We start from the raw sequence: 26,152 nt of genomic DNA, 5'->3' as shown, positions 1-26,152 counted from the left end.
TCTTCATTTTTGTGGATTGTCTAGCATAGTTTCTAGTCTTTTGACAGATTATTTTGATAAGGCAGAGAGAAAGAGAACTTTTCTTATGGATTTTACTCTGTGCCCACATCTTTATCTTGAGAAACATTTTTTTTGCTCAATTATTTCCTTGGTTTCTTTTATTTAATAAGAGGTCATTGTCCACTTCTAGCAAGGCTGATCTAACCAAGAAATGTGATGCCAAAGTAGAATATTTTGTAATGTGTGGCACAAAAAAATTATGAAATTATGGAAACTTTTAACGGAAAAAAATTTAAATTCTACTAACCTCTAATCAACTGCATAGTATCTTCTGTTTTTAATTTTGTGACTACATAATCAAGACCTACAAATTTAAAATATCTTACATTTTTAAAATAAATTATTCTTTTGTCATTTTTCACAAGTATTTTGTTTCTATATGTTTTATAATGGCTGCATAATATTTCATATAGTTCTATAATTATCACTTCCATTTTCACCTTGTAACTAATACTGCAATGAAAATATCCATGGTCATTTGTCTTTCATGTTTTTAAATTTTTTTTAGAATATTCCTATGAATAATTTTACTGGGCCAAATTATCTGAGCTTTTTTTTTCTTTAATTTTTATTGTTGGAGCTTTTTTTAATCTCATGAAATACATTGCAAAATTATCTTTTAAGAGGGTAGAACACATGTAAATTGTTCCTAACATGTGTCAGAAAATAGTTTTGAAGTATTTTGACCAGGACTAAGGAATTTTACTTAAAGTATTTGTTTATATTTCATGTGAAAAACAATTGTTTTTATAGTTTTAGAATATTTTAATAGTTTTAGAATATTTTCTCAAATGTTTACTTAGTAATTGTGCTTACTTTCATGAATTGTCTAATGTCTTTTGTTTTTCTGTCCTTTGGTCTAGGTACTTTTGTCAATTTCTATGAACCTTCACATTTCTAGCAAATATTTTCAGTCTTTGTTTTCTTTTATATTTCATTTATGTTATTCTTTGTTGCACTAGGACTTTAAATGTTTATGTAATTTTCTTTATTTGTTTATTTTAATTAGGTATATATGACAGCAGAATGCCTTTTGATTCATTGAACACAATTGCAGAACAACTTTACATTTCTATGGTTGTACAAGTTGTAGCATTGCATCATATATGCAGTTATATAGGTACCTAGGGTAATGACTTCCATCTCATTCCACCATTTTCCTTCCCCATTCCCCCCCACACCTCTTCCTCTCCTTTGCCCCATCAAAGTTCCTCCATTTTTTCCATGTTCCCCCCATTATTGATCAGCATCCTCATATCTGAGAGAACATTCGGTTTTTGGTTTTTAGGGATGGGTTTACTTCACTTAGCATGATATTCTCTGACTCCATCCATTTACCTGCAAATACCATAATTTTATTCTCTTTTAATGCTAAGTAATATTTCATTGTGTATATATACCTCAGTTTCTTTATCCATTCATCTATTGAAGGGCATCTAAGTTGCTTCCACAGTTTAGCTATTGTTAATTGAGCTGTATAAACATTGATGTGGTTGTATTACTACAGTACGCTGATTTTAAGTCCTTTTGATATAGACCATAGGCCCAAATCTTTATCATATCAGATTAGACCCCGACTTGCTTAACAAGACTCCTAAAGCCCAAGAAATAAAAATCAAGAATTAATAAATAAATAGGATGGATTCAAACTAAAAAGCTTCTTCTCAGCAAAAGAAACAATCAATGAGGTGAAGAGAGAGCCTACATTTTTGGAGCAAATTTTTGTCACACACATGTCAGAGCACTAGTCTCTAGGATATATAAGGAACTCAAAAAACTTAACATCAATAAAACAAATAACCTAATCGATAAATGGGCTAAGGAGCTGAACAGAGACCTCTCAGAAGATGTACATTAAATCAACAAATATATGAAAAAGGTTCAACATCTCTAGCAATTAGAGAAATGCAAATCAAAACTACTCTAAGATTTCATCTCACACCAGTCAAAATGGCAGTTATCAAGGCCCCAACTTCATTAATAATATTCCTATGACACAAAAATTAAAATCAAGAATCAATAAGTGGGATGGACTCAAACTAAAAAGTTTCTTCTCAGCAAAGGAAACAATCTGTGAATAGAGAGCCTACATCTTGGGAGTATATCTTTACCCCTCACACATCAGATAGAGCACTAATCTCTAGGGTATAAAGAACTCAAAAAGCTAAACACTAAAAAAAAATAATAACTGAATCAATTAATGGGCCAGGGACCTAAAGAGACATTTCTCAGATTGATGTACAATCAATCAACAAACACATGAAAAAATTTTCATCATTACTAACAATTAGAGAAATGCAAATCAAAATCACTGTAAGATTTCATCTCACTCCTGTCAGAAAGGCAGCTATTATGCATACAAACAACAATAAGTGTTGGCTAGGATGTGGGGGAAAAGGTACACGCATCTAGGTTGCTTCCACAGTTTAGCTATTGTTAATTGAGCTGGTGGGACTGCAAATTGGTGCAACCAATATGAAAAGCAGTATGGAGATTTTTTGGAAAATTGGGAATGGAACCACCATTTGACCTAGCTGTCTCTCTCCTTAGTCTATACCCAAAGGACTTCAAGACAGCATACTACAGGGACACAGCCACATTCAATGTTTATAGCAGCACAATTCATAATAACTAAACTGGGGAACCAACTTAGATGCCCTTCAGTAGATGAATGGATAAAAAAATATGGCATATAGACACAATGGAATATTACTCAGCAATAAAAGAGAATAAAATCATGGCATTTGCAGGTAAATGGATGGAGTTAGAGAAGATAATGCTAAGTGAAGTTAGCCAATCCCCCCCCAAAAGAAAACAAATGCTGAATGTTTTTTTTTTTTTGATATAAGGAGGCTTATTCATAGTGGGATAGGGAGAAGGAGCATGGGGAGAATAGATGAACTCTAGATAGGGCAAAGGGGTTGGAGGGGAAGGGAGGGGGTGATCAATGATGGTGAAATGTGATGATCATTATTATCCAAAGTACAGGAATGAAGACCCTAATTGGTGTGAATATACTATGTATACAACCAGAGATATAAAAAATTGTGCTCTCTCTATATAAGAATTGTAATACATTCCACCATCATATAGTAAAAAAAAATACATACAACAATAAATGTTGGCAAGGATGTGGGGGAAAAGGCACACTCATACATTGCTGGTGGGACTGCAAATTGGTGCAATAAATCTGGAAAGCAGAGATTCCTTAGAAAACTTGGAATGGAACCACTAGCTATTCTACTCCTTGGTTTATACCCAAAAGATTTAAAAACAGCATATTACAGTGATGCAGCCACATCAATGTTTATATCAGCTCAATTCATATTAGCTAAACTATGGAAGCAACCTAGTTTCCCTACAATAGATGAATGGTAATTAAGTTTTTGATTATTTCTTATTTATAACTTTTTATTACTCTAAAGATGGATATAATTTTCATAACTTTATATTCTGTTGGTTTTCATTGATTAGAATTTTATATTTGACTCATTAATCATGTGGAATTTATTTTGTAAAGGGTGACTATTTTATATTATGTACTTTCATATCAATTATTAAATAACACATGATCATTTCAAATGCCCATTGGCAGTGTTATAATTGAATAGAAATTGTTGGATCAGGTAGTGTTCAGGCAAAAAGAAATGAAAAATGAATGTAGCACCACTTTGGTAGATAAGGAGTTCAGAATTTGGGCAAGGAAGGAGGCTAGGAAAGGGTTTATCAGCAGCAGTGTTCTGGTGTTTCATACTGACCATAACATCACTCTTCTAGGAACTGACCTTTCTTCTCTGTCCTTTCCTATTTCTTTATGCTTCTCTCATTTGCTTTTGTCTGCTCTTTGTGCTGTTGCTCTTTCATGTTCTTTGGCTTATTTTCTTTCTTCTATTCCTCTCTTCCCTCTTTCTCACTTTTCTCTTTCCCCTTTCACTCTTCTCTCTCCTTCACTACTTCTTGTTTCTTCTTCAAATCCCCTCTCTACCCGTCTCTCCTGTACCCACATCTCCTCCAGAAAAAAAGAAATTGCCTATCTTTGGGGATACATGCACTTTTAAATCAATTGCAAGGCGTTAATCAAAGGATGAGCTCAGGGGCTTGGATTTGAGTTTGAATCTTAGACCTGTCACTGACGATATCAACCTAAGCAACTGCAGGCAGGCAGTCCTCACTGGGCATAATTCTGATATGAAGAAATCCCAGTCACTACAATTTAGTTAAATAACTAATCTCCCAACTTTATGTTTCAAATTTCAGTTACCACAGATATCAACTATAAATGATTTCACAAAATACAAACTTCAGTGCTAGCTGCTCAGTCCAAAAATCACCACAGAAACAGCATCTAGGCATGATGATGAGTGGTCAATCATGTTACTTCTTTCAAAATCTGCTGGTGATTGGCCACTGTGTGTGTTGTTCAGTTCAAGCAGAGACAGCAAAGTGAGTAGTTGTGTCTGTTGCCTCTTTGTCTCCCAATGATAAATTCAAGTGGCATTTTACAAAACTGGATAATCAAAAGAGAGATTTAGCCAACAAAGAAAAAATACAGCAAAGAATCAAAAGTGATACTGCTTGAAGTAAAATTAGAATTGAACACAACTGAAGTTGTAGGAGGAATGTTGACACTGCCACTATTCAGGAAAGATTCCAGATGTGCAACCTGGGAGACTCCATGATGGCCAACTTATGGACATTAAATGAAGAAAGTGGTAGTGATGAAGATTATGATGTCCCAGAGGAAGTGAAGCCAGTGATATCCTCACGTTGAAGGAACTCTTAGAGATAATTCACAACATTCAAACAGCAAAAGATGAAATGTAGCAAGATCATCCAAACATAGAAGAGAGCATGATAATTTGCAAGGCAGAGAAAAGATGCTCACTCCATATCAAAAAGTAAGTGACCAGAAGAAAGCAGTCACTCTTTTTTCAAAGTACTATTGATAAGATTTTCTGTTTATTTAGTTTTTTTCTTTTTCTGTTTTCTTTTTGGTTATAGGGGTTAAACCCAGGGGTGTTTTTGCCACCAAGCCACATCCCCAGGTCTTTTTAATTTTTTGAGACAGGGTATTGCAGAAGCTAGTCTCGAACTGGCAACTGTCCTGCCTCAGATTCCCAAATCACTGGGATTACAGGCATACAACACTGCTCACTGCCTTTCTTCCTTCCTTCTTTCCTTCCTTCCTTTCTTTCTTTCTGCAAAGAAATAAACCACCTCTTAAATTACAGTATACTGAATAAATATAAGATTTGCTGTTTTTCCCCCTACACATTTATCACTGAGTTTTAATGTTTTAGGGAAAAATTGTAAAGGTCACAGAACTATACTAATGCTTCTCATTGACTATTAAGATCATTTTTCATAGTTTCATCTTCTCTGGTCATTTTTATAGTCCATACTACCATGCTAAGCAAGCACTGCCTATTTTTAAAGCTTCAGTTTTTCTACTTGTGAGATTAATAACTTTTAAGATGATTGTGAAGGTTAAATAGAATGTGGATAAAATGGTTTTAGCAGCTGGAACTTAGTAAACTTTAAATAATAAGTAGTTATTATTACTATCAACTACCAAATAAGGCAATATAGTATAATTTTACCAAATTGGGTTTAATGAAACTCTTACTGTTTAAGTCAAATATTTGGTACAAAATATCAGAACTAAATAAGAAAATAATATAGTGAATTAGAAAGAAAGAAAGAAAGAAAGAAAGAAAGAAAGAAAGAAAGGAAGGAAGGAAGGAAGGGAGGAAGGGAGGAAGGAAGGAAGGAAGGAAGAAGTGAATATTTTCTAACCACCAGGAAACTATATCCTCAAAGATATCTACTTACAAAATAACGACAATCTTGCTAATAAAACAGAATGTTCAAATTTACATCCTTGGACATATATGGAGAAGAAGGGATAAAGTGACCTTGCAGTCTAATTTCAAGAAATTCTTTTTCTTTCTCAAAATCTAACAGTTCATCTTCTGTTTTCTATTTGAACTGAGAAACACACCAGAAATGAGGAGTCCAGAAAGAAGAGTGGGGAGTGGTAGTAGGTGGGTTTAATTAAATGATTCTCTACAGTGTTTCTACAGAAGCTCATAATTATTCTCTGATTGAATTGTACTCACCTATTTGTAAAAATAGGGATTAATGAATACAAAGGAGAAGGAAGTTCATTAGAATCTTCATCATTTTAGCCATTGTTGTCAGACATTTTTTCCCCTCACATCCTTCATGACAAAGTAAATACGGTTGATTTAACTTTTAATATGTTCATTACTATAGTCAGAAACTAATACTTTAAAAGAAGCAATGGGGAAGGAAGCCTAGCTGTCAACATCTTGCCTAGCACATACAGGGCCCAGGGTTCCATCTCTAGCACTGGTATGGGTGGGGGCAATGAAGTCATTACAGAGCAAGGGAAAACACAGAATTCATCAAGTCTCAACTCAGATCAAAAGTGAGCAGATCTCCATTATTTAAGAATCAAGTCTGAATATCTGAGCACGTCATGAAGCTCTCTCTCATTTGGCCCCAAATTTCTCATTCAAAGGCACATTAATCTAATGTCAATTCTCCAAACACAACAATGTTAATGTCTAAGTGTCCTTACCCTTGCTATCTTCTTCCCTCTCTTCTGGATTCCAGTGATGACCCTCTATCAAATCCAGGTCTTCCAACACCCCCCTCCCCACTGACCTCCTGGTGGTCCATACACCTCAGTCTGGGTGCTCTCTGACCTCCTAGAATACAAAGGACTCATACTACTGATCTTGACACTGACTCTTTCAAGTCCTTGAAAAAACATAGCTCCATCACAGTTTGAGTTCCTGGGGGACTGGCACCCTACTCTATATTTACACTTAGTTCACAGCTAGTCATACACATAATTTGCTTGTGTAGCTCTTGAAGGCAGAGAAAATGCCTTATTCATCTCTGTATTCAACAGTGCCTGGTATATAGCAGAAGCTCAAGAAATAACTATCAAATAAATGAGGAAATAAATATAATTTAGCAATTTAAATAAATATTATTCAACCTGATTTTTCCCCTCTATGTAAGAAAACATGTCTACCTTACTGATTCTAAGAAAAAAAAATCCATCATTTTTCTCTTTTTACAGTCTTTTTGGGAGCCAAGTTTCTCACAGGGACATAAGAACAAAAGCTAGGGGACTTATACATGGCATATCACCAGCTCCTTTGTAGACTCCTTAGGTTATTGAGCTCTGAACCATCATATAAAACAAAGATGTGAGCTTAAATTTCATTTTAAATTACTTCATGATATAACACAGTAGTCAACTGAAATGTGAAATGCAATCAAACATTTTTGTTCTATACAATAAAAATAGCTAGCTGAAATATGTATATTTTCTTCTGAATTGATTAACTATTTTCATATCCTATAGATACAGCACAAGCAAGTTCCAAATAGCTAATTCAAGACAATGTAACCATTCTAAAACTACACTGGCAAAATGAACAGATTCAGTAAACTGTAATGTCTAAATTAAATTTCTCTATAAGTACATATGTGTATGTGTATCACAAATATATACACATATATACATATTTTTTTATATGTGTGCTTGTGAATGTTTAATATATATAAATGTGCCCATTAACACAGTTTAACTCTACAATTTCTTTTGAAAGTACTACATACATTGATAAAAATTAAAATAAACCACAGGGAAACTTAAAACCTCCTAAAGGTATCTGATACTAAAGAAAGAGCAGCAGATAGACCGAGGTTTCAAAGTTCGAAAATGGGTCCCCAACAGATCCACAGTGTGGTCAAATGGTCAAAGTATAGATAAGAGGTGTCTAGAGCAGAAGATAGAGTCATGCCCAATTTTCCAATCTTTCTCACTTTGATAGTTTTAAATCAACAACAAGGAGAGGAGAGAGGCTGTTCAAAATTTTCCTGAGTTAAAACTATGTTTATTAGTGGTGTTGCATTTGATGGGCCTCTAAAGTGAAACTACAATCAGATACCAATCTTGTCATAAACTCTGTCCTGTCCTAAAACATTTTCAATGTGTCAATCAGTCAAACCCTTTTAAATTATGGCCCCTGCCATTTCACACATATGTCAACCGTGGCTGAATCATTCAGCCGTGGCTAAGCCTCATTCAAGAGTGATTACTCCATGTGCCTTTCTGAGTCTTTGCCAAACATATTGCCTCACAGGCATGAATACCCACAACATGCAGGTCCCAGAATTAAGCTCCTGGGAGTAATTCAAGAAGGAGGATATACCTTTTTCTGTATTTAATCACAATAAAATGCAGGGATGGATCAAACTGAAATAAAGATTTTTTAATTAAAAAAAGAAGAAAGAATGAAAATTCATTTTTACAAGTTGGTATTCTGTGCATATGATCAGTGCATAAGTTCCAAAGAGACATTGTTCCTTTTCTAAGACATTTATAGGATAGACTTACACAAATATGCTGAAAATGTCTTTTTCTTTATTCTTTTTCTTTTTTTCTTTCTTTCTGGGAGCTTTAGGAAAAAAGCATCTCTGATTTATGAGGTCATTTCAGGTCATGTTCCTACAGAACAAAAAGTCAGGAGGCTTCACATTGTCAGATAGTCCTTAAAGCATGTTTCCTGAAGACAGGGCCAACCTGCTTCTGGGGTCAAAATATCCATCGCCTTTGCTACAACCCTGCACATGTAGGACCAAACTGGAATTCTGAAACCATCCCAGCAATTCTTGAGCTGTCACTTGGCATGCATCCCTTCTTACACAAAGGCAGCCCATCAGCACTGGAGCTTATTCATATTCAGCTGGTGCAGTGCAGTTCCCAGTGAGGTAACAGCCACAGAGAAGTGCTTATAACGCTCTTTTCAAAGACTGATTATAATGCAAGGATGGTACTGAATATCTTTACAGAGAATTTAAAATAACAGCAATAACCTTTCTAATTACAAAGAAGAATGTGTTGACTATGGAAATCACTGAAAAAGAATGGCTGAGTTGTTCCTTATAGAACAACTGCTCAGAAAGAATAGTCACAGAACACCAATCTATTTGCTGGTGTGCTAGGCTGTAGGAAGCGTCAGGAAGGAGTGCCCAGCCAGAATGAATACATTTCTGACTCTAGAAAGACCATCTTAGAATGGAAATATCCACCCAGAGACTGAAGCCTGGCAATATGCCAGGACTTAGTGGAGCTAGACACCAGTTCTAAGGGGATAACCAGGCAGAGAACAGCTATGGTTCTCAGCTGATTCTCTGAGGCACAGGTATTCATTATCATCTTTAAAGATGTGTGGCCAAATTTTAAGTAATCAGTAAAATTTAATTTTGCTGCAAATAAGGATATTTACAGATTATGTATATATATATTCATATATATATATATACATATATATATATATATATATATATATATATATATATATATGAACATGGAGTAAGGATGCTTATGTCATGGGGATATGAAAATTTCTGCCATATTCCAGTAAACAGATAATCCTTCTTTGTTGCTGGCTTAGTCTCTTCTTCTGGTTATACCTTCAAATATTCACAAATTCACTCTGGACTTGCTCCCTTCTCTTACCCTTCACAGTATCCTCATACAATATCTGCTATACCTGGGGCTCCATTTAGCACCAGGGTACTGATGGCTTCTGTGGAGAATTCAAGTCATGGCTCTACCACTTAACATCTGAGTGACTGAGGAGAAATCTTACCTATATAGTGGGAATTACAGCATCTGCCAAATAGGGTTGATGTAAGAACAAAATAGTGCAGACGAAGTATATATAGAGAGAGTTGAGTTTAAATAAAAATTAGCAAGTATGACTGTTAGGAATTATGTCTTTTAGGAGCCTAGGAAGCCATGGCTAAATGGGACACCCAATAGCTTGGATTTGTAATCACAATGGTTAACACATATTGATCACTTACCGCAGATCAGAAATGGAGCTGACTTTTCACATGTTAATTTAGTCAATTCTTCAATAACCTTCCAAGTACAAATACCTCTATCTCAGAGAATGGTTACATAATTTGCTGATGCACATACCACTCGGAAGACTGGGATCAGAACCAATCTGGAGCAGTCTGTCTCCATAGTCTCCTTTGGGGTGTTGTTACAAAGCTCTGGCATAGGACAAGTGTATCCCATACCATGTTTGATTTCATTGCAGATCCATGACTTGTTCTCTTAAAAACAGAGCCAGAAAGCATATCCAAGAGAAGGCAAGTAAAAGAGTAATTTTGGAAGGGAGCCGAATGGTTATTAATCCAAAGCTTTTCCCTCATGATTCACAAAGGAAAATAATATTTACTATTAATATGTGATGAGTGCTTGGGAGCCAGGTGGTAAGGAATAGCTCAGTTCCTTGTATTGGGAAATCTATACATACAGTGATATCAATGAATTAATATCCTGGGAAAATTATTTAATGAGGCTTTTGACATGTATTTGTTCAAGAGCTTAAAGAATATTGGGAGAAATATCAATGGGTAAAAATTGTACTTAGAAACTCTGATAATATCCTTTTGGGAATCCCAGAGTTGTCAGTGTGGAGGGAAAACTGCCCACAATCCAAGTGGTCACAGGCCTCTCACTATCTATATATCTCCAATATGGCTCCAAATATTATATAATTATAAACACCAACAAAACCAGGGTAATGATATAAAATGGAATTGCCACCATATCACTTTATTGTTAAAAAATGTTTTCATGGCATAAATGTCCTGAAGGGTAAAGTCTAACTCTTTGGCACATTACTAGTATTTAAAGTCATTTATAACCTGACCCCAACCAGTATTTCCACCCCTGTTACATCCCTGTCTCCACTGTTCCTGTCCAAGTCCAGTCTTGATCCCCACATACAGCTGCTCTTTTGTAACAATGAGCCCTGCTTTCTGATTTTTATGCTTGTGAAAATATTGTTTTTTTAATGGAAAACTCCACTATCCAGAAAGGTAGACATTAAAGATTTAAATGTAGTTTAGAAGTAATTTTTAAACTAAGTAAGGAGAAATGAAATTAAGCTTTCAGTTCCTCAGTCATAAAGCCATATTCCAAGGGCTCTATTGAGATAAAGAACATTTTCATCATCACAGAAAGTTTTATTGGACAGCTTTTATTTAAAGTACTTCAATTTCCTCCTAACCCTCAGCTTCTGGGCCCTTCACATTCTTATTCCTTTTCAGGCTTCTGTTCAAAAATCACCTTCTGTGTAGCTTCCCTGTAACCTTCCTCCCATTGTGTTTTTATTATATATCTGGCACAGTACATATCAATTCTATTATTTTAGTTTTGTTTATGGCTCTGTCCCACTTGGATTTTAGAAACACGAGAGAAGAACTCTATATTTTCATCTTTGTATCCTCATTGCATTTCCTGAAGAATAAAAATGATTTTTGGATGAATAAATGGTTTGGGATTGCAGACAGGTCCCTACCCTCAATTTGCTTTGTCTTTTTTTATTTCCGTAAAGGAGGAAAGAGCAGGTTGTATTATGTTTTCATGGCATTCCATGGAAAAGCAGATAAAAATAAGAAAGGAGCTCACCTTTCTGACCCCTCAATGAATCTGGGCTCAGGGGATCTGAACTCATCATCGCCTGCAACCCTCCCCTGATCTCTGACAGGTGAGTGTGGAGGTGGAACTGAAGCAGCTCACTAATTATACCTTCAACCCACATCCTTCTATCAATGTGTTGTAACTGATGCCTCATTCCAAACTCCACAGCCCAACTTATACAGATTTGCAGGGGGAGGCACCTACCTGAATGATACCAATTAACCTCTGCAAAGGCCTCATTTCCTAGAAGTTTCAGCAAAGAAATGGTTTAAGTGTGTGGTTAAAAGGAAAAATTTCATAAGTCACAGTCTCTGAGACTGTAAAATTATGTTACAAGGGAGCATCACCTGTGCCATTGTTATTTCTATAAAGTCATCAATAGAAAAATAGAGCCATAATGCAACATTAGTGTTTAAAAAGTTATGATAAAGAATAATTTCTGGCCCTGTGTCAGCTTCACACAGCAAATGATGGAGAGCTATAAAAGACTATTAAAACCTATAAAAATTCTTTGTAAACAGGACAAATCCATCTGGCAGACGTTCAAGGACATCTCTTATACATAAGTGGGATGAAAGACAACCAGGTACAGGGGAGAGTCAAACAGGATACAGAGGCAGGAAAACAAGTGTCCAAATCTCACCTTAGCCAATACCTAGACCTTCCTGAAATAGTTTAGTTGGGGAAAATAGGATATGGGATATGGTCTAATAGGTAAAGAAATAAGACAAGGAACATTGCTCTGCCTAATTAATAAAACAAGGAGGAATATACATTTCTAGAGACAGAACAGAATGAAAAATTGGGGTAAGATCAAAGTCTAGCCCATGAACCATTCACATCAGAATTACTAAACGATGTAGTGATTATATTATTTTCCCTAAGTTGCCATAACAAAGTACCAAAGATCAGGGGGCTTAAAACAACAGGAATTTATTCTTGCACAGTTATGAAGGCTATAAGTGTGAAATCAAGTTATGGGCAGGGCCATGTTTTCTCTTCTCTCTTGTAGTGGCTGGCAAACCTTGATATTCTTTGGCTTGCAGCCACATAAATCCAATCAGTCTCCACCATCACATCTCTTTCCTGTGATGATCTCCTCTCTGTGTTTGTCTCTGTGTCTCTTCTCTTCTTAATACCAGTTGTATTAGATTAAGAACCTACCCTACCCAGTATGACCTGATCTAATTTATATCTGTAGAGACACTATGCCCAAGTTAGGTCATATTCACAGGTAGTAGGGGTTAGAATTTCAATATAACTTTTTGGATGACACAATTCTAACAAAAAATATTAAGAATGACTATTCCCAAGGGCCATTTTAGAGCTGCTGAATGGCCCTCTGACATTTCTAATGCAGTCTTCCATATAGATTTAATATACTATAAAGTTTAAGGATAGTCTGGGAAAATAACAAAGGGCTGAAATGTTGGTTGGTAGTTTGGCCAGGACTAGGATAAAGCAAGTGAGGCAATTGTCTTGGGTCCAAAATTTAAAGGATTAATGAAAACATAACAATCAAGTTAAATACTTTAATGCAACTTAAAAAGATTAATATAAAAATTCATGATGAATAAATATAAAAAATTTAAATAAGACAGAATTAATATTACTGATTTTCTCCTTTTCCTTCAGGTTTCAATAAGGTTCAGCACTGAACTTGCACTAGGCATCAGCCACTGAGAAAAGCCAACCTCTATATTGTTAAAAACATTATTGTCCAATAAATTCAAAGCGGCTTTTTTTTATGATAGCTCCAGTTTCCGCAAAGTCCAATAGAATTCTGCTAGGTATATCTGCCTTGTCCTGGTGGTATTAAGGAAACCAAAGAAAAGTAGTTTGGTATACACTTTGGTCACAATAGGCAAGCAAGAAAAATTCCTCTTAGGAGGCCAGATGCAAGTGAGATGAAGAATGAAAAGAAAACAAGAAATCAGCCCAAGTGGTGACTTGCAGGCACTTTGAAAAAAACAATCCCTGTCCACACTGGGGAATAGGAAGACACTAGGCCTTTCTTTTTTCTTTCTATGTTTGATGGGAAATTAATTCATATACATTTTTTATTAAAGGTAAGGGAAAGTCTAAAATGATAGAAATGCTTGGCAACTGTTAAATGACTTGCATTTCATATGATATCAGACTTACAGGATATTGTAGTCCTGTCTGGTTGTCCAATTGAAGCCAGAAAGCCTTGACCTTTGAAAGTAGACATTTTATTATAAATCAGCTGAGAAGCAGCAACTATCAGGAGTGAGGGGATCCCAACCAGTGGAATTGTGGGCTTAGAATCCTAATGAGTTCTTTAGGTATCTGTTAAAGCAGACAGCGACTGCTGCAGATACTCAAAAATCACATATTGACTAAGCAATGTGAAATTCCCCTACGAGGTCTCCAGGTAGAGTCCAGTCAGGAATGGCCTGACTCTGACAGCTTCTCCTTATTTTGTTTCTTACTTGCTATCTATCTGCCCTTTGCTCAGATCTCATAAATCTTGGGCTGATTTGGTTTCCAAGTGGTATACCTCTTCCCACTTGTTTTCTTTATCCTTAAGTGAAATATAAAGGGGATATCTTTGAAGCTCTTCTTTTCTGCAGAGTTACCTTTATTTTCTAGGAACTATACTGCACAGTACCACCAAGTCAAATTACAGAATTTCTGGAGGTGTTTTTTTTTTGTCATAGTCATATTACTTGAATTTTATATATCAGCAGAGTCTGAGTCCTCAGAACCCTACAGGTAAGATGTCAAGACAATGACAGAGGCATTCTGCATCAGTATGGAGGGTGGGGTGGAAAAAAGGCCATTAAAAGAAAGGCTTTATTCTGATTTTAGGCCCGTCAAGGTTATTATTCTTGAAAATGTTATTACGATTCAGGAAATAGGGAGAGTGAAGTTGAGCATTTCCTTGTTTATTGAGTATTTATTCTGATTTGATAGAATTGGAATAAATTAGGTAAATTTCCCTTCACACATTCACAAATACTTTAAAGATTATAAAAGGGCAATTATATTGAAAATAAAAATAAGTAAGGAGAAAACAATAAGAGAGTAAGAGAATAAGACAGGGAGACATGGAGATCAGCCCTCTCATCTCTTCTGGTATGGTACAGTGAGCAGAAGCTGGGAATAGAGCCAGCCATCCTTGGGATCACATTCTAGGTATCTCGGCTTACAGTTTCGTGATTCTGATTAAGGATTTTCAACTTGCTGTTATTCTCATTTATAACATGGGTGTTCTAATACCTTCTTCATGAGACAGAGTTGGGTTTAAAATGGGACAACATTTATAAAGTGCTGGGAATTGGAAGTGGGCAAGTTCCTCTCCCCTGTAAACTCCAGTGACTACTTCACTGATCTTTCCATCTAATGGTTAGTTCATTAGGGACTTGGAAAAGTCCCTTACTCTTTCAAGCTATTTAGGTTAATATATAAATCACTTGTCTTACTAAGTAACTGTGACAATTTAAATAATTAGGATACATGATCAGAATATTTGAGACATAAATCTGCATTGATTAGGATCCATTTTTGGTAGCTATATCCAAGAACCCCCAAATGAAAGTAAATTAAACAAGATAGAAGTCAGCATGGAATAGACATTTGTTAAACTGATAATTATTTCAAGGAACTGTTTCCACAGTGCTAGATATTTTCTATAGATTTTCCCTATGTTCTTGAACTTACTAATTAATTCTACATTCGATTAAATAAATATTTAGATAATGTCTACAATGTCCCTAGCGGAGATGGGAATATCAAAGTAAATAAGCTCCTTACCCCAGGGAGCTGATGGTCCTGATGAGATATTATATGGTACATGACTTTCCATACATTATAATAAAGGTAAACATTCCCAAGAGTAGAGTTCTATTCCATTGCTAAGCATTAAAGTACTGAAAACATTTTTTTTCTAAAAGTTAGATTTAAGGGGTTTTGCTATATAAATTTTAGCTGTCAGAAAATTATGCAGAGATCATAAAGTGAATGGACTGTGCTGCTACCAGGGGAAAAATCCTATTGGTAATAGACTATCTTTTAGGATCTATCAACTGGGTCCACACAGTGAATGCAAACTGATAATCCATCTTGGTGTTTTCATTTATCAACAACATCATACTACTTTTATAGACACTCATGACTAGAATCTTATAGCATTTTTCTTATTCAAACAAATGCTCCCACTATCTTACTGGGTCCCCTGAATGTTTTCCTATCTGTGACCCAGGAGGAAAGACTGACTCAGAGAAACATCAGTCTGGAAGCCAAAAAGAGGAGTTCAAATCAGGATAACGTGGTGTTTCTAAAACTCATGCTCACACAATCTAGAATGGCAGAGGAAGAAGCTGACAGATTATGAGCTAAACACTGTCAAATTCAAATTCTGCAGAAATGTGGCTACTTAAAATCTGGTGCCAATGATTTTGTTCATTTTCTTATGATAGCTAACACAGTGTCATGTAAAACTGGGTGCTTGATACCTAGTTCTATTGGTTAAGTGAACTGTCTTATTTTATTTCATATATAAAGATGTGTCTTAGATCACAGAAATTGACCAGTTTGCAACCTGATTCTATAGTTGGTAGGTGATCCATGCTTCACTGATTTATAATTGTTCCTTAGCATTGTTACGTCATTGTTTTGTCATTGTTTCATTTCTCCTTGCTTCTTCAAAAAAGAGGGTTAGACAGCAAGCTTCCTTTTATGCACTATCCTTTAAAACTTTAAAAGGCTTTACTTCTGCCAAGCATAGGGTCAGGGAGTTGGTGCACAGGATTTTGTGTATCTCTCACCTTTAAGTCAACACCTCTGTGGATATTAGTACTGTTTAGGGGAAGAGGGAGAGGGAGAAAGAGAAGACACACTTTTTCATTCCTGTGAAGCTTATTACCTGATATATTTTAAGGACATAAATTTTGTAAAACCTACTATACCATAATGAAATAAATTTTATCCATAATTTAAAAAAATGAATATGACATAATTGAGAAGAGAACTAAGAGAAGAAATGAAAAACATTAATAAATTAACTAGTTAATTAAATGAACTATGACATGTATTTCAACATGTAAATATGGGAGAATGACTAAACTAGAAACCAAGAAAAAATAGAATGCTTGCAATTCATGGAAAATATCTGTGAATGCAGCAGCTGCAAACATACTCTGATTCAAGTTTGACACACTAATTACTGAAATGCCATGTGTGGTACTGCTATCAGTGACAGGACTTTTTTGAATGATGAAAACTCTTGGTAAATTTACAAATAAAACAGTGTAGTTTTTCCCCAGGTTTTTTTGATAATTATATCCTGGGAAATTCAACATATATTACAAAAAATATTTTGAGTTTATAAGTAATATGGAATTAGATTAAAAGCTTAGAAAATTATCAGTGTTTCAATGTATACTTTTTAGATATAGTGTCATGTATATCTAAAAAGAACAAAAATAATTAGATAAATACATACATACATACATACATACATACATGCTACAACAACAACAAAAATAAATTCAATAGGACAGGGATGGGGATGTGGTTCAGTGGTAGAATGCTTGCCCAGGGTTCCATCCCCCAAATTGAAAAATAATAATAAATAAATAAAAGTAAATAGAACAATCAAAAGTTATAGGGAAGATGAGACAATTACTTGTTGCATGATATTTTTCTGTGCCCTGCTCATATCTCATGTCCCTGGTCTCAGCCCTTCAAATGCCCTCAGTATTCATTAATAACTTTGGTAACTAAAACATCTATACAATTTTTGAAAACTGAGCCCTTCAAGAATACTGTTTTGGAGAAGGCAAAGAATTAATCAAAACAGAATAAACCGGTGTGAATCCTGGAAGATGGCTGTTAGAATACCATTGTTCTTGAATCTCTTTAAATTCCTCCATAAAAGTAGAGGCAGCCACTAGAAAGGCAATATAGGTAAGATTGACTATCTGAAAGGGAGCAAGGAGAGAGGGGGAGAACATAGAAGAGGTAGAATGAGACCATTGATTGCTTTATAGTTATTAATGAAGAAGAAAAGGATATTACTTCAAATCAACTACTTAGAAAGAAGGAGTTCTACCTAATTTAAATATTGTTGATTGTGGAAAAATCATTAGATAATAACCGAAAAAAAGAGGGTGAAGTTTATTAATAAGAATATTAGTATAAAACTAACCACTGGAACAAAAACAAAACTCCTCTAAATGTCAAAAAACCAATATATAATGAAAGTGTGGCATAATTAATATACATGAAAAAAAGCATAAATTCATATCAATTTCTCAAACCATTAATAAAAGAAAAAGGACCTGAAATTTCAGCCAAAAAAATAGAATATGACTACTAGAAGAAAACATAAATGAATTCCTCTATAACCTAGAAACAGAGTAAACATTTCTACCATAATTCAGAATTCAGAAGCAATAAGAGGAAGATAAATTAGATTACATTTAAACTTTAGCATATCAAAGTGACACTGCAAACTAAATATTTCCCCAAATTGGGGAAAATACTTATAATTTATATCACAAAGAGTTAAAATATTTATTTTTATAACATCCTAAAAATAGATCAAACTCTATAGAAAAATTAATGGAATTCAAAGAGAAAGAAATGCAAATTTCTTTTAACCAAATGAAACATAATCAATCTCACCCAGCATAAGTTATATACAAATGAAAACTGCACTTAGACATCATTATCTTCTAGGTTGTGAACTTTTAAAACTTAACTTACATAATCTTTTGGCAAGGCTGTGAAGAAACGGATACTCTCTTATGTGTATTGTAGTGGGAATGAAAGGTGATACAAACTCTGGAAGAGAATGGGTCAATACCAAGAACAATACTTATTGCACTTACCCTTATCCCAGTGCCATGGTAGGGATGTTTAGGTCCCTACAAAGTCTACATATTGAAATCCTGATCCCTAAAGTGGTGATATTAGGTGGCAGGGCCTTTTAGGGATGGTTAGGTCATGAGATGGAACCTTCACAAATGGCATTAGTGTTCTTTTAACACAGGCCCAAAGGAGCTACACCATGTGAGGACTTAATGAAAAATTGCTATGAGTCCTAAGAGCGGGTCCTCACCAGACACCAAATCTGCTAGCAATATCTCAATGGATGCAGAAAAAGCATCTGACATAACACAGCATCAATTCATGTTCAAAACACTAGAAAAACTAGGGATAGTAGAAACATACCTCAACATTGTAATAGCTACATATGTTAAACCCAAGGCCAACATCATTCTAAATGGATAAAAACTAGAAGCATTTCCTCTAAATACAGGAATAGCAGAAAAGGCCTCGTTCACCCCTTCCATTCAACTTAATCCATGAAACTCTAGCCAGAGCAAGAAATTAAAGGGATATAAATAGGTCTTTTAAATATAGGATCATGTTGTTGGCAATTGGAATAATTTGAGCTCTTCTTTTCCTATTCATAACTCTTTAATCTTTCTGTTGCCTAAATGCTCTGGCTAGAGTTTCAAGGACTATGTTTAATACAAGAGGTGAAAGAGGGCATTCCTGTGTTGTTCCATTTAGAATGACATTGGCCTTGGGTTTAACATATATAGCTTTTACAGTATTGAGATATGTTCCTACTATCCCTAATTTTTCTAAAGAGGTGAAAGAACTCCACAATGAAAACTACAAAATACCAAAGAAAGAAATTGAAGAAGACCTTAGAAGATGGAAAGATCTCCCCGTTCTTGGATAGGCAGAATTAACACTGTCAAAATGAACATACTGCCAAAAGTATCATACAGAATTAATGCAATTCCTATTAAGGTTCTGATGACATTCTTCATAGAAATAGAAAAAAAAACTGACATAAAATTCATTTGGAAAAGTAAGAGGCCCAGAATACCCAAAGCAATCTTTAGCAAGAAAAATGAAACAGGAGGCATCACAACACCAGACCTTATACTACAGAGCTATAGTAGTAACAAAATAGCATGGTATTGTCACCCAAACAGATATGAGGACCAATGGGACAGAATAGAAGACACAGAGACAAAAACCACATAAATTCAGTTATCTTATACTAGACAAAGGAGACAAGAACACATTGTAGAAAAGATAGCCTCTTCAACAAATGGTGCTGGGAAAACCAGAAATCCATATGTAGTAGAATAAAATTGAACCCCTATCTCTTACCCTGTACAAAACTCAACTCAAAGTGGATCGAGGACCTAGGCATTAGACCTGAAAACCTATACCTTCCAGAAGAAAATGTAGGCCCAACTCTCCATCATGCTGGTTCAGGAACTGACTTCCTCTCCAAGACTCCTGAAGCACAAGAAGTAAAATCAAGAATCAATAAATGGGATGGAGTCAAACTGAAAAGCTTCTTCATAGAAAAGGAAATAATCAAGAACATGAAGAGAGAGCCTACAGAATGGGAGAAAATATTTGCCAACTGCACCTCAGATAGACTATTAATCTCCAGAATATATAAAGAACTCAAAAAACTTATCACAGACAAAAAAAAACCCTCAAATAACCCAATCAATAAATGGGCAAAGAAATGAAATGTTTTAGAATAAGAAAATGAATGGTCAACAAATACATTAAAAAATGTTTGACTTCTCTAGCAATTAGAGAAATGCAAATTTAAAAGCTACACTGAGATTCCATCTCACTTCAGTCAGAATGGCAATTATTAAGACTACAAGTACCTGTGAATGTTGGCAAAGATGTGGGGAAAAGATACACTCATACATCGCTGGTGGGACAGCGAATTGGTGCAACCACTCTGGAAAGCAGTATGGAGATTTCTCAGAAAACTTGGAATGGAACCACCATTTGACCCAGTTATCCCATTCCTCAGTATATACATGAAGGACTTAAAATCACTACAGTGACACAGCCACCTCAGTTTTTATAGCAGCCCAATTCACAATAGCCAAGCGATGGAACAAATCTAGATGCCCTTCAACAGATGAATGGATAAAGAAAATACGGTATACATACACTATGGAAAATTATTCAGCTTTAAAAAAGAATGACTATGACATTTGCCAGTAAATGGATAGATCTGGAGACCATTATACCAAGCGAAATGAGCCAATCCCAAAAAACCAAAAGTCAAATGTTCTCTCTGATATGTGGATGCTAACACACAACAAGTGAGAAAGGGGAAGAAGGGAAGTTCAATAGATTAGACAAAGGAGAATGAAAGGAAGGGAGGGTGATAGGAAATAGAAAGTAAAGTTAATCTGACTTAACTTTCCTATGTACATATATGAATACACCACAGTGAATTTCTACATACAACCATAAGACTGGTATTCTGATTAGAATAAGATGTACTCCATGTTTGTATAAATACATCAAAATATACTCTACTGTCATTATAACTAAAAAATAACAATAATAATAATAAAGAAGCAAGACCAAGGGAATGGAATCCTCCCATTCTAGGGCATCTCACAGCAGCGATCCTGGATGGTCAAGTTTTTCTCAGTCTGAGAGCCCACTAGGAAACAAGGAGTTTCTCTGGGAGCTGGTATGGTTGTGTTTACTGCTGCTTCCCCGTCAGCAACCTGGCTGATCACTATAGACAAGAAGTCAAACCATTGAGAAGATGCTTCTTTCTCATTTTTATGTCCACTCATGTGAAGTCGGTTGAAAGCTGCCCTTGATCAAAGGCTGCTGGCAGAGGACCACAGCATTTTTATTATTTATTATTTATAGAGCATCACAAGTGTTACCCAGCAGTTTGCAAAACATAAAACACTAGAGAGAAGATTCATGCTGTGAGGAGGTGCCAATGTAAATAAAATGTAAACATTACCATGGATAATAGAGTGAAGCCCCTGAGAGGTAGAGATGTGAGCTCTTTATAAATTTGGAGGAGACTGGGTGGAGATAGATTCAAAGGGGATGCACCTACAAAAAAAGTAAGGGCAGAACACATATTCTAGAAACAATGTATAGCTAAAAGTTCAGCCAATTTATGAAATCAATACAAATGAGAACAATGTATTTCAATAAATTATTAAAGATTTAAAAATGATACTATATAATCCTCCTGAAGTTCTGAGATAGTGTCACCATCCTTTATTTCTGGAGGCATTGTAAATTGGTAGAACACTTTAGGAAAGCAATTTGGTATTCTCTATCTGTTAGGGTTCTTATGTAAGACTTTAATCCTTTTGCAGTATTTATAACTTTAACATATTGCAGAAGACAGTTGAGCACAATTCAGCCTTTATGCACTCACAGTAGTGAACATCCTGTGTTCCTGTTATCAAGCACATTTCTTCCCTGTGCAATATCAGTTTTGTATAATTTATTCTAGTCCTCATGAGTTTTATTGACCCCAAGTATATATTGTTTTGTAGCACCCACTATCTCCCAATAACAACCCAATAAAAGTGTTTTGGCATTTTAACCCCATGTTTTAATTTCTGGGATCATAAACTAAAGAAATGAAATGTGGAAAACCAATCTATTGTGTAGATTAAGATACTCATAACAATGATTATAGTATAAAAATAGAAACAACCTAACTGCTATCAAGTAAAGTTTTCAGCAATTATGACATATTTAGTTACTACAGTATCTTTATGGTACCTAAATAATAGCTTTGATGATTACATGGTGATGTGAAAAAACACACTGTAATATTGACGGATAAGAGTGAAATTCAAAATTAAATATCTAGTATTAGTATAACCAAACTGAAAAGCTAGATGATGAAGAAAGAGAGGCAATTGCTAATGAGATAGTGATGATCAAGGTAAAAAGGTGGGTTTTAGAGGACTTCTTTATGCTTATCCATTGTTTCATATTTATCAAAATGTATGTATTGGCACATACATACATGTATTTTCCAATGCACACTTGAAATAAAATGAAGGAAAAACAAGTGACAGAATCAACATCATATGTTGTCTTTTGTATAATATTATAACTCCAGGCACCTAGTCTAAAAAGAGGGTAATAAACCTCTGAAACTCCTGAGAGGAGCTACTCCAAGACCCCTCAATGGACAGCTGTAACAACTGTTTGTAGAACATTAGGCTAGAGCACATTCTCTAGGGGAGGAATTATTTTTTTTCTGCTGTTACATTTTCCATAACATTTGTACCAGAAATGAAAACTATCCCTGCTCCATAATAGCCACATGAAGACTTCCTGTGTGGCAGTTGTAGAACTGAAATCTCATAGTTCTAAAAATCTCTGTATAAAACATTGCGTGTTTAATAATGCACCGATGACAGATGTAAGGAGAAGGAGAGAGTTAACACTAGAAGATATTCAAGAAGCAATCAAAATGAGACTTGTGTTAGTGACACTAAGCACAACTTACTGCTATTTAAGCACCCAGGATGGGTATTGCTCAGACTCCGGAATGGCCAATCAATACTGGTCGATAACTATTCCACTTTGGTGAGAACAGCATTGCATATTTCTGTTTACTCTTCTGATGTTTAACAGAAGCCAGGGCTCATTTGAAGTGCTGTGTCATGGAAAGAATGTAGGCTTTGGAGATGGATAGATCTCAAATCCTGGCATCATTTCTGCACATTGGTTGTATGACCTTGGGTAGGTCACTCACTACCTTTTCAGGTCACAAGAGCTCACAAAATGTAAAAACAGCCTCCAGCTGACTGTGGGAACCAGGCAACAGCTTGAATGCAGGGTGCTTCCTACTGATGATGAAATCCTATACTCCGACATGAAACTTTCCTGTTCTCTCTCATTTCCACTTGTGGCAAGTACCAACATGGTGGGAAGTGAGGGCATGGATAGGGGTAATATGTAATTGCCAGGGACTCTTCCTGGCTCTGAACTAGTGTCTCATTGATCTACCCTGGAGTCCTCCATTGTCCCTGCCACTGTGCTCCATTTGAGAATGGAGTACCACCCAGCATTGTACCAGCCTTTAAATCTTCAATCAGAAGCTCTCCACATGCTTACATCTAAATCCACGGTGGTTCTTTGAGACAAACTTATTTCCCTCCTGTTTTTCACCGAGGTTAAATCCCCCCAGCTGGCTTATTGCATATCTGTCCACCCCCACTCTTTCCTTAGCAGATTCCCATTCATCACTACCTTCTCCTCATGCTGTCCTGTTCCATTTTCAGGTTCTAACCCCTGCCCCCCATGAAACCAGCCAGCCTCTTAGCTGGTACTTGACAATAAACTGTGCCAGCAGCACACATCTCTCTCTCCCTAGGGAGGATAAGGCAATGATCATAGACTCTGGTAACAGTGTCATAATTATTGGTTGATAAATCAGTTCCCTCTGCCCACCCATATCACCCACAGTCATCTTGTCAAGCATGAGGCAGTATTGCAAAGTGGGTCAGAAGGGGAGGTTCTGGTATCTGACTGCCTGGGTTCCACATGATAACAAATACAAAGTACTTAGCAAGCATGAGCTCTCCCGTCTCTATATCTTCTCAAAGATGTGGGGGTCAGATATTGCTTGACACCTTTATGGAGGTCACCACTGCAGCTTCTAGGACTCTCTATATTACAGCATCTTCAGGTGCCTCCTTCCTCTGTTTCCAAATTCCCTGGGTGACCCTGCCAGAGGCTATTTACCATTGCAGAGTCCTAAACCTGAGAATATGAAGAAACCTATGGACCCATAATTTTGCATAAAACTCTTAAAGTTCACCAAACTCCTAAATATCATCTCTGAATCTAGAATTAAAAGCTCAAGTTTGGAGATGTAATTGCCAAATGGAGATAGAGTTATTGTCAAATGATGTGTTTTGTTCCTACAAAACAATTATCATTCTTTGGTATATGTAAAATTTAACATAAGGAGCCTACTTACAAGGGGTGGTCAAGTGATATAATATATAATTTAAATTTACAATAGTCTGAATTGGGGCAAGATTCAGAAGAGGGATATATGGTAATTAGGGTTCCATTTCTATGGTTGGCTATCTAGGTTATGGCCCCATTTCTGGCCACTTCCTGCCTTATCTATGAGATTATCTAACTTATTTATTCTGTTTTTCATCTATATGATAAAAAATCAATTACAACCAAATGATGTTATTTTATGCACTGTAAGACAATACTATGAACTTCTTAGCACAGAGCTAAGAATATAGTCTATTTAAATAAATGTGAGATACCACAGATTTCACGGAGTTGAAATAGTTAATGATGTTTTTCCAAAACATTTTAGATGTATAAGAACAAATCCTAGGCAGTGAGTAAATTTCCTTTCATCCTTTCTGACCTCAAATAAGAGATCTATTGGCAAGAATAAATATAATATTTTTCATGTTTAGGAAAGCTGACTTTTGGGACATTTTTCTTTCAAGCCTAAATACTTTAATACCTATGTGCTTGTGAATAGCTGCCACCATTTTTTGTTTATTGAATGGTGTGCACAGATTTTAGCTTGCTGCTAGCAAGTCCCATTGTGGGAAAGTACTGTTATAACAGCAAGAACATAGAACTTTGCATGCCATTCTTTCAGTTATGGTTACCCAGCTCTGGACCACAGTGACACCAAATTGTAGAATAAGATTTGGCCACTCTCTGCCAGCCAGAAACAAATTGTCATATTTAGTAGCTTATTTTTCTTTAATTGATACTAATCACCATTTTTAAATCAAATTCATGACCTTCAGTATACCAGAGGTCCATAGTCTTTAAACTGCCTGTCAACAGACAATGCCTAGGAGCTCCTAGATAGATGGTATTTCATATTCAGAGTGAATTAATATTTCATGCAGTTTTCCTATAATTTGTAATCAAATTTAACTGTGTTTAAAGTTATCCTTATTATGAATACATGGGATTTTTTAGCTCTATATTCCTTAGAATTTGAAAAGAGAAAGTGTTATCTGGGACTTTCACTTTATTTGCACAACTGTGAAAAAGCCAAGATAAATCTCTCCATGATTTGACAGAAAATTTGTAATTCAGGAGAAATTCCTTTATGTCTGAATTAGCTTGTATCTCCAGAAATCTTGTCTCAGTTGTGATGATCCATAAACAGTTGCCAATTTCATGTTGGTGAAATTAAAAATCATGAAAAGCTATTCAAGGCAACTTACAGAGAAATGAGGTTCTGTTTAACATATAGTGAATTTTTCCTCCATTGAATTCAGACGAAGGCCTAGAAAGAGTGAGGAAAGAGACAACAAAATAAAATTTTGTCCTTTCTTCCTTGGAAGTTTAATATTCAGCTTAAGTGCATATGTTCTTTCACAAGACAGAAAACAAGTTCCCACATCCTTTCAAGCATTTTCTTTTCTTTTGAAAAAGTGTTTGATATTTTCAGGAATATTGGAAAGTAATTTCCTTTGGCTATTTCCTGTCTCTCCTCATTTTGGACTGTGGTTTGTGGGGTGTTTTTGTTGTTGTTGTTGGTGGTGGTGGTGGTGGGTTTTTGTTTGTTTGTTTTTTTGTTTTGGTACCAGGGATTGAATTCAGGGGCACTCAATCACTGAGCACACATCCCCAGCCCTATTTTGTATTTTGTTTAGAGATAGGGTCTCACTGAGTTGCTCAGCACCTCAACATTGCTGAGGCTGGCTTTGAACTCATGATCCTCCTGTC

This window comes from Ictidomys tridecemlineatus, chromosome 4, assembly GCF_052094955.1.
Source record: "Ictidomys tridecemlineatus isolate mIctTri1 chromosome 4, mIctTri1.hap1, whole genome shotgun sequence".
NCBI lineage: Eukaryota > Metazoa > Chordata > Mammalia > Rodentia > Sciuridae > Ictidomys > Ictidomys tridecemlineatus.
This window is presented reverse-complemented; position numbering follows the sequence as displayed.